We start from the raw sequence: 9,493 nt of genomic DNA on the forward strand, positions 1-9,493 counted from the left end.
AAGCAGGGCAGGAAGCTCAGCTGCGTTCTGTAGCAGACTGGGGTGGCCCGGTTCTTGAAGTCCATGGGTGTCTGTGCCCCATATTGGGTGCCAAAATGTGGTGAAAATTTAGAGGCCACCACAGCAGTGGGAGCCCAGAGGGGCTTCCGCACTGTGGCGGGTCCCACATTCAGGAGGAATCCTATGATTCCAGCGGCCTAGAGGCTTTGGCAGTGGCAGGCCCCAATAACACAAGGAAGTCCTTGCTTCCAAAAAGGTTTATTGTCATGGCGGATGATAGATGGATCTAGGCGTACCCCCCAGAACTCAGGGCAGTCCTGAGTTATATAGGGAGGGAGAAAGGGGGAGGATAGGGGGAGGATCTGGGGGAGGCATGCTTAATTTGCTCTGCCCTCTGGCCTTCATTAGTATGTAAATCCTTAGGGCCTGAGGCCTATAGTCTGGCCTATGTGACTGAACAATGTAATTCTATGGAGACCGTGACTGCTTTTCAGGATCCTGGATTCTGGGGGGCACCAAACTCCTGTCGGTTCTCACACAGAATCCCATGCAGATTCTCTGCAGAGTCTCGAGTTCTAGGCACCTGCTCAACCATGACCCAATATACCCTTACACAGTCCCACAAAGTATTATTTCAAAAAATTATTATAAATTTTAAAATGGATATTGTACATTTGGGTGCACTACAATTTGTGTTCTTAGGTATATAATTACAACTTCCTCAGAAATTTACACATAAAGATGCAAACACAGAGGACAGACTACTTACATGTTCCAATTACAAACAAAATATGAGACTCCATTTGAAATTAAATTGTCAGAGTTTTAAGAACTCATTACGTCAGATAAAACTTAGCTGTATAATTCTGCCTTGATGTCCTTTTAAGAGACTGCAGTTAAATTCAGAAAAACAGATGAAACAGATATGTACTTTACCTTAATGGAAGAGTGAGGAGACACAAAAGATATATGAACTCATCATGACTGTGACAGAATTCTTAAGACCTGTAAGTAAGCTCAAGCCGTAACAAACAAACTCACTCCATTCCAGCATGAAGGGGAAAAGTGAGTACAAAGTCTCATCCATAGCCAAGAAGCTATTCACAAATGGTAGCTTTTTGGGGTGGTAAAAATCAGTTTTCCTCAATGCAATAAACACATATTATACTGACAATACTCTAAGACAGATTCCATGATCAGGAGTAGTTGTCAAACATAAATAAGACTCTGTATTTTAGTGCTGTTTTTCTTTTGTAACTGTTTACAAAACATTAACTTAACGTTTAAGGGAAAATATTAAGTCTGGTGGGTAGTAGGATGGGCTGAAGGATCTAGTAGTAGTTGTAAACGGAAAGAATATAATAAAATATACTGTATGAAACTCTTAATGTATAAATCTTTTAATTTAATAGAGATTGCAGTTAGATCACTGTAGGAGGAGCTAAGGTGGGAGGAGTAGGAGAGAAAGAGGAAAAGGAAGAGGAGGAGCTAGGGAAAGCAGAGATGTAGGAGGATGGAGAACCACACAAGTATGGAGAGCAGTCACAGGTAACAACTTATATTTAGGTTATCTAATGGGGAAACAACTCTAATTGTATGGGCATATCGTTATTGAGCATTACTAAACATATAAAGTCTTTGATTGATATTTAAAAATTAGAGTCTCATTTTTCTACTGGGCCAGTATGGATGGTGAAAATTGGCAGAGCCATCTCCCACACTGGCATCTTGTGGGTGGCAGGGTTGGTGTTTCTGGTTGGCCGTTTCTAGCTGCAGCACACACGTGGCCTCTGGCCATGGAACATGGTGTCTGAACTAGGCAGAGCCTCTGCAGCTTAGATAGTCAGCTTGACCGAGGCTATATTTAAATAATTACTGCAACAGATCAAGGCAGTTATGTTTGCTTCCAATGTGAGAAGCTGATCTAAGAAGATTTTAACATGTGGAAGTGAAAACAGTTGGGCCTCTGAATATTTTTCTCAGCATTGATGATCCACATGACCTTCCTAGTATAATTTGCTTCAGGTTAGCAGCGTGCTATGGTTTGACTGTATGTGCCATTCTAAAACTAGTATATTGGGACTTAAATGTAAGAAAAAGGCAGTATTGTACTAAGGTTTGTATTGCCTAGGTCAGTGATAGTAATTTGGAAGGGTTTGTTTTCCAAAGAATCTATATCATTCTGAATATATCTAACAAGCTGACACTATATTTAGATGTAAGTGATGCTCACAGGTATTCTTGTGGTGAAGAAAAGGAATTTCTATCAATTTCAGACAAAATATAGTTTGTAAAAGAAGCTGCTTCTCTTAACGTACGAGACTGTGGCAATTTTAGACCTGGCTTGAGTGTTCAATAGCATAATAACCACTTCCCCAAGCCTGGCTTGAACAGATAGCTTCATGGTATGCTTCTCTAGAGATGAATTCCAGCTGTTGTTACTCAGACTGAGTTGATAAATTGGGATTGGCATCAAAAACAATAAACTAAATTTGACAGTTTTCTCTTTTAGGAGCTAAGCAAAAGCTTTCAAAATGTGAGTGTGTTTAATTTTATTAAATGAATTTAAATGGATATGAAAACAGCAGCTGTGAAGTCTTTCTAGGTACAAAGATTATACCAGTTTCAAAGGGGATCTGGGGCTTTCTTTAGGAACTCAAGTTTTATGAATATAAGTCTCTCATGGATGGTACATACTGAAGCTTTCTCCATCAGTCAATAGGGCACATCACAGCATACAAGATGACATGACATGTTCTCTATCTATGCATTATTCTTTTCTTCTTGTATTCAGCTCATCAACAGAGGATGATAGGAGTGTGTGTTTAATACCCCAGAATAAATTTGCCAATAAAAATAATAGAGAGAAAAAATCTCTTCTTTTATAAAATGTGTATCCTCACAAAATGAGGGAAATAAAAGAAGGCTATATATGTTGCATAGATTTAATGTGTCCCTGTGGTACTTCACAAGTTGTTTGTTTTTCTTCACCTGTAATTTACTTTGACATCTGTGAAAGACTATCTGAAGCATGACTAGTTGCAATTTTCTAGCTCTCAATAGTGATATAATTAGGGGATTTGCAGGCATTGTAGACTTAATTGACATGTAAACAATATGCTTGTGGATGATAAGTACAGGATAATTTACATATCAAAGAATCAAACATAAATAAGAAGCTTTTTGCTTCTTAATTCTTCTGACAGATCCTTTTTGATGGCTTTTTTTTCTTATAATTATATTATCAGTGTAGGTTTTCCTCAAAATAAGAATATTTATTTTGTCCTTGGTAGGCATTCAAATGTTAGAGTGATATGTTGAAAACTAAATGGAAAGCCAATTTATACAATTTAGAAGTAAAATCAAGCAAATGAGAAAGAGTTGAATGTTTGCACAAATAGAAAAGTGATTTGCAAAATAAATACTTATTCTGGAGCAGAATGTGGGTTCTCCAGTCTTCTTCCCTACCAGTGTAGTGACTAAGAGACTCCATGACAGAAGCCAGGCTGGAGTTGAAATATCCTACATGTTTAGAAGACGTGCATCCTTAGGAATGCCTGGACACATTATGACCCTGCTTCTTGTCTTTTTTCTTTTCTTGTATAAGCAAAATGGAAATAAAAATACTTAGGTTATTTTTCTCTTCTTAGCTTCTCTTAATAGCTAATTTTCTAGGAAATCCTTGTCAGGAAATCCTATTAACAAAGCATTCAGAACACCTAGTTGTTAATTTTTAGAACTGTCTTGATTTGGCTACATACTGCTTAGATATATCAATATTTCTCAGGGAGGGCATTTTATGGTCACATTGATAATTGTTGTGACTTTTCTTGGAAAATGTATTCAACTCATAAAGGGTTGAAATAGCTACTTTTCTTTTGATATGATAAAATACTATGACCTTAGCAACTTATTAAAGAAGGCATATGGTTAAGCTTATGGTATCAGATGGTTAGAGTCCATGATAGAGGAACAAAGGAACAAAATAGAGCTCACATCTTAACCTACAACCAAAGAGGCATGCTGAGAATGGAATGAGCCTTTTGAAATCCAAAAGCCTGCACAGATAACATGCCTCCTCTATCAAGGTCACATTTTCCAATTCTTCCCAAGCTGTTCCACCAACTGGTGACCAAATATTCAAATATATGAACCTATAGGAAATCACTCAGCATACTGGGAAAAGATCAAAGAGATGATTTCTCCAATATTTAGCTTGATGAACCAACAATTTTATTATGGTTGCTTATAGTACCAGTGACTGAAAAGCAACCTCGTTGCTGAAAAATTCACCCCATTGTGGATGATTCTGGTAAAAGCCTTATCTCAGGCACTCTATCACTAAACTACAGGGCTCCAAGATTGAATTCCCAGCAATTATTCAATGTGTATATAACCTTAGTAAGGGACCACATGAATGTTTGAAATCTAATGATCTTCCAGATCCCAGCACATTACAAGTCTTCATTGCTCTAGGAAGAAGTGTTTGAATTTGGAAAAATCAGGTACAAAGCAATGACATTAATATTCAAATCAGGACACTGAACCAAATTCCATGCAAAGAGTGGATGAGTCCATCTAATATGTTCAGAATCCAAATATAATAAAAGCTTGAGGAAAAAAGACTTCTTACCCTCTGACTGTTTTTGGTTCAGGATGTAATTCTGCCTTTCAACTGACATGCAGCCAATTTCTAACCATCAACTCCCCTTGGTCTTCAGCATGATGCTGATTGCAGATCTTGAGCTACTTGCCATCCATGGTCATACACAGATACCAAATTCTACACTAAATTGATATCTCTATTTCTCTCTTTTGCTTTATTTCTGTGAATTGAATAAGCCTGATGAATATAAACTCTGCTCACATTTGTTCAAGGTTTCATTATGACTCTTTTGAATACTGCAATATGTGTCTGTATGACTTCCAATCTTGTTTCTTGTTGTCTTTATTCTTAATGCAATACACAGTGAGCCCTCTAACATTTAAGTCAGACTGTATCTCCTTTACTCTAAAAGCTTTGCTGACTCTCTCTCTCTCTCATTAAGAATCAAGGTAACAACAAAGGCTTGTAAGACTGTACTTGACCCAGCCCCAAGACTCAGCCCCTAATGACCTCTGTCATATTAGGTAGTCTCTTGTTGCTATGGTCCAAACTGACCTGTAGTTGTTCCTTGAGCCAGATAGGCAATCTCTTGCCTTAGGAACACTCTTCCCATGGATAGATCTAGATTTTACAATATATTAACTCCTCCATGAGGTCTGTCTTAGTAAGGTTTTCTATTTCTTCACAAAACATCATATCCAAGAAGCAAGTTGGGGAGGAAAGGATTTATTCAGCTTACACTTTCCACATTGCTGTTCATCACCAAAGGAAGACTGGACTGGAAGTCAAGAAGGTCAGGAAGCAGGAGCTGATGCAGAGGCCATGGAGGGATGTTACTTACTGACTTGCTTCTCCTGCCTTCCTCAGTTTGCTTTCTTTTAGAACCTAGGATTCCCAGTCCATGGATGGCACCATCCACAATGGGCCCTCCCACTCTTGATCACTAATTGAGAAAATGCCTTACAGCTGTATCTCATGGAGACATTTTCTCAAGGGAGACTCCTTTCTCTGTGATAACTCCAGCTTGTGTCAAGTTGACACACAAAACCAGCCAGTACAAGATTCATATTAACTGTTCAATTTAAAGTTGCAATCTAGTGCTCCATAACTTAACCATTATCATTTTCCAGCAGATTCTCTCAGATAGCATGCTAATGCTGTTATTGTTATACAATATACAATTGATTTTGTTGTAATTATTCATCCTTCATAAATCTTAAGATTTTAACTCAACAAAGAAAGAGAACTGAGTCTGCTGAATTTTGTATGCTTGCCAAAATATTTCTAAAATTTTTAAAAAATATTTTTGCAAAAAGTCAGAAATATCTTCACTCCCACTGTTAGAAGTCATCCCCAAACCCCATGCTAAACAACCACAACATAAATCCAGAGGGTCTAGCACAGATACATGCAGGCTCCATGATTGCTGCTTTTTTTCTATGAGGCCCTTTGGACCCTACTTAGTAGATTCTGTGGGCCATGTTGTCCTGGTATCTTCAGCCACTCTGGCTCCTGCCTTGTCCAGCCTTGAGATGCGGGTTTGTGCCTGGCCTTACTGCATCTTGTTAGTCTGTGTTTAGTTGATATCCCTGAGAGGCCTGCTCTTTTCTGAAGGGAAATGGAAAAGCATTGAATCTGGGAGAGACAAAAGGTGGGGCAGGATGGGAGGAGGTGCAAGGAGGAGTGGACGTTTGAGAGAAGAATAAATAAAAATATTTGGAGAATTATAATATAATGTTAACGTATCTTTCTTTCTGTTTCTTCTTCTAAACTCTCCTATATGTGCCTCCCTGCTCACTTTCTAATTTAAATACTACTTTTTTTTGCATTAATGGTTATTTCTAAATAAGTACAGCATTGCTCAGTCTGTATCATGACTTTTTGTTTGTTTGTTTGGTTTGTTTTGTTTTTTGTTTTTTTAAAGACTGGGTTTCTCTGTGTAGCCCTGGCTGTCCTGGAACTCACTCTGTAGACTAGGCTGGCCTTGAACTAAGAAATCCGCTCCTCTCTGCCTCCCAAGTGCTGGGGTTAAAAGTGTGTGCCACCACTGCCTGGCTATGTATCATGACTTATATATGATTTTAGGGTTGACCATTTGGCAGTGATCAATCAGTTGGTATGCTCTTCCCTGGGAAGAAGCACCTCTCCTACTCCCACTTTCCTCAACTGACTATAGTTCTTTGAGGCCTAGGCATCATAGGCTTATCCACATGTAGTTAGCTGTTTATTGTTCTGCTCACATTTGTGCAAGCATGTGGTGAGGCTTTATAGGTTTAGCTTTTAATACTTTTATAAGACAAAATCTCATAGCAAACTCCTTTCGGCTTTCACAATCTTTAGGACACCTCTTTTACAAAGTTCCCCATAGAAGAGAATCCATAACCAGTAATTTTACTAAACCAACCTAATTTCTAAAAATATTTGTCCTTTCCACAGAGTGACAAGTGCAGTCCTTGACACTCATCAAGAAAAGTATTCTTTGAGAAAATCAATGAATCAAAACACAGAGTTGTGGATGCCAGTGCCAATCTACAACTACAGAACACTTTGCTTTTTGTAAAATGCCATTATCCTTTACTGATTCTTACTTGATGAAGGGGTGAAGCATGAAGTGATAAGATATAATTATTTGTACTAAAAGATTAAAATGTGTTATACACTATAGAGCCCAGTAATATTTTCCTTTCTTTGCTACGTAGTAGTCTGATACACAGACATATTTAAAATTCAAATAAACATATTTTATGTAATCCTTTGTAGAACCTACTGCTATGGGCACATTTTGAAGAGATCTAACTTTGAAAATATACACTCATACATGGAAGCAAGGGCATGAACACATAGCCACACCCACACCCACACAAACATAAAACATACACAAGAAGAAATGAATGAAGAAAGCTCAGAGATAGCAAAAATCAGTGACAAAATATACATTAATAGACTGCAACAACCATCTCAGTTAACACAAGAACAATGTAGTTAATTGAATAATACAAAAATATTAATATCCTGCATTATGTGAGGAATATATCAAAACTCTTAAATATATTTTATATATAAAACCAAATATATTAAAATTAATATCAAAATTCTTCTTCGTAGTTCAGTTTTATTTTACGTTATTTATTACATTTAATTAATATCTCCAGAAAGTTGTCATTCTAGGGTGAATACATACTGTTCTACAAATACCAGCATATTGTTATCCTATTTATAAAGTACTGTTATGGGATTTTAATTTGTAAACTGCAGTTCTTGGGGCAGAGGAGTCACATCTATATTAAACAATCTACAAAACTGATTAACCGACTCCATAGCTTCCACCAACTGCAGGCCCAGAATGTCATCAGACAGTCTCTGAGGACAGAGATTCACCCACTATGTAATTACCCAGTTACCTGATGTTATGCATGCAGTAGAGAAGTGTCCTTATTTATTACTTTCTTTGGGCTTTTACATTAAAAATTTCATGAATGTGTTGTCATTGCACCATCGTGTTTGGGAAATCTGTTTCTAAATTATGATTACTACATGTGTTTGGTTACAGAAAGAAAATATTTGAATTGAGAGTTGTGATTTTGTATCACTATTACTCAACAAAAATGACAAAAGTAAGAATTTTAACCTATAGTTTTCTATTGTTTCTTATTCCAAGTTCTAATCTTGTTGCTATTTATCCTTAGGAAACACTACCTTAAATGGTCCACTGGTCTAATTCTATGAAATCCTAAGTACATAACAATCATCACAGATTCAGAACATGGTCTCCTTTCTCTAGGAGAGTCTCACTCACAATTTGATTGAGTTTCTTACTCATTCACTTGATTATGATAAGGTCGGGGAGAAAGTGCATGCATGTCCATAATCACAGCAACTAGCAGGCAAACAAAGGACAATTGTAAATTTGAGGACAGTCTGAACAATATAGCAAGACTCTGAGATTGTATTTTGATAAAATAAAAAGAAATACAATTGTGCTATGCATGTGTTTATGAATGTGTGTGAATATATATATGAATATATACATAAATGTATGCTTCAATCTCTTAAAAAGCATCCATTGAAGGCATATGTGTGGGATGAAGTTTAAGAGTGGTAGTATTTTTTTCTAACATGGATACTGCCCAAGAAATTGAGACAGAGACTTGTAGATTTACTTAACAAGCCTTAAGTGCAATAACTAAGCAGATATTCCTAACCATCTACGCTACCTAGCTATTTCTCAGTCACATGCCCTGAGTTACTTGCTTTCTCATTGGCTTGTTGGCTTGCTTTGCTGTTACTGACTGTCTTCATGAAAAACTCCCTTGGCAACTCCTCCTCATGCCTGACCTCATGGCTACCTCCTCCTCCTCCTCCTCCTCCTCCTCCTCCTCCTCCTCCTCCTCCTCCTTCTCCTCCTCCTCTTCCTCCTCCTGCTGCTGCTCCTCCTCCTCCATCTTGTGGCCCTTTTCTCTTGCACCCTCACCTACCTCATGGAGGTGAACTCCTTTTCCCTGGTTCTTCCCCCTGGGACCCCTAGCTGTTCAGCCTTTTATTAACCAATCTGAGATAATTGGGGAGACATTGAAGTACAAAGTCTTATAACAATCAAGTGTCCTAATAATTTGATTTATTGGGCTATCATTACTTTAAAACTAGATGAAATATGTTGTTATTATAACAACTGGGACCTAACAGCTTAATGCTCCCAATTTAATTTATGCCCCTAGATAATTATGTTTCTCCACATTGCTTTAAACTAACTGGAATATAAATAAAATGTTTAAGTATTAATGGAAAAAGTTCAAGAATGTTCATGTAAATACAACTTTGTAATTCATATCTGTATTCCCCAACATATATTTAGGTGTGTCTATATATTTAACATAATGTAAATATATG

This window comes from Grammomys surdaster, unplaced genomic scaffold (genome assembly GCF_004785775.1).
Source record: "Grammomys surdaster isolate TR1022 unplaced genomic scaffold, NIH_TR_1.0 126391, whole genome shotgun sequence".
NCBI lineage: Eukaryota > Metazoa > Chordata > Mammalia > Rodentia > Muridae > Grammomys > Grammomys surdaster.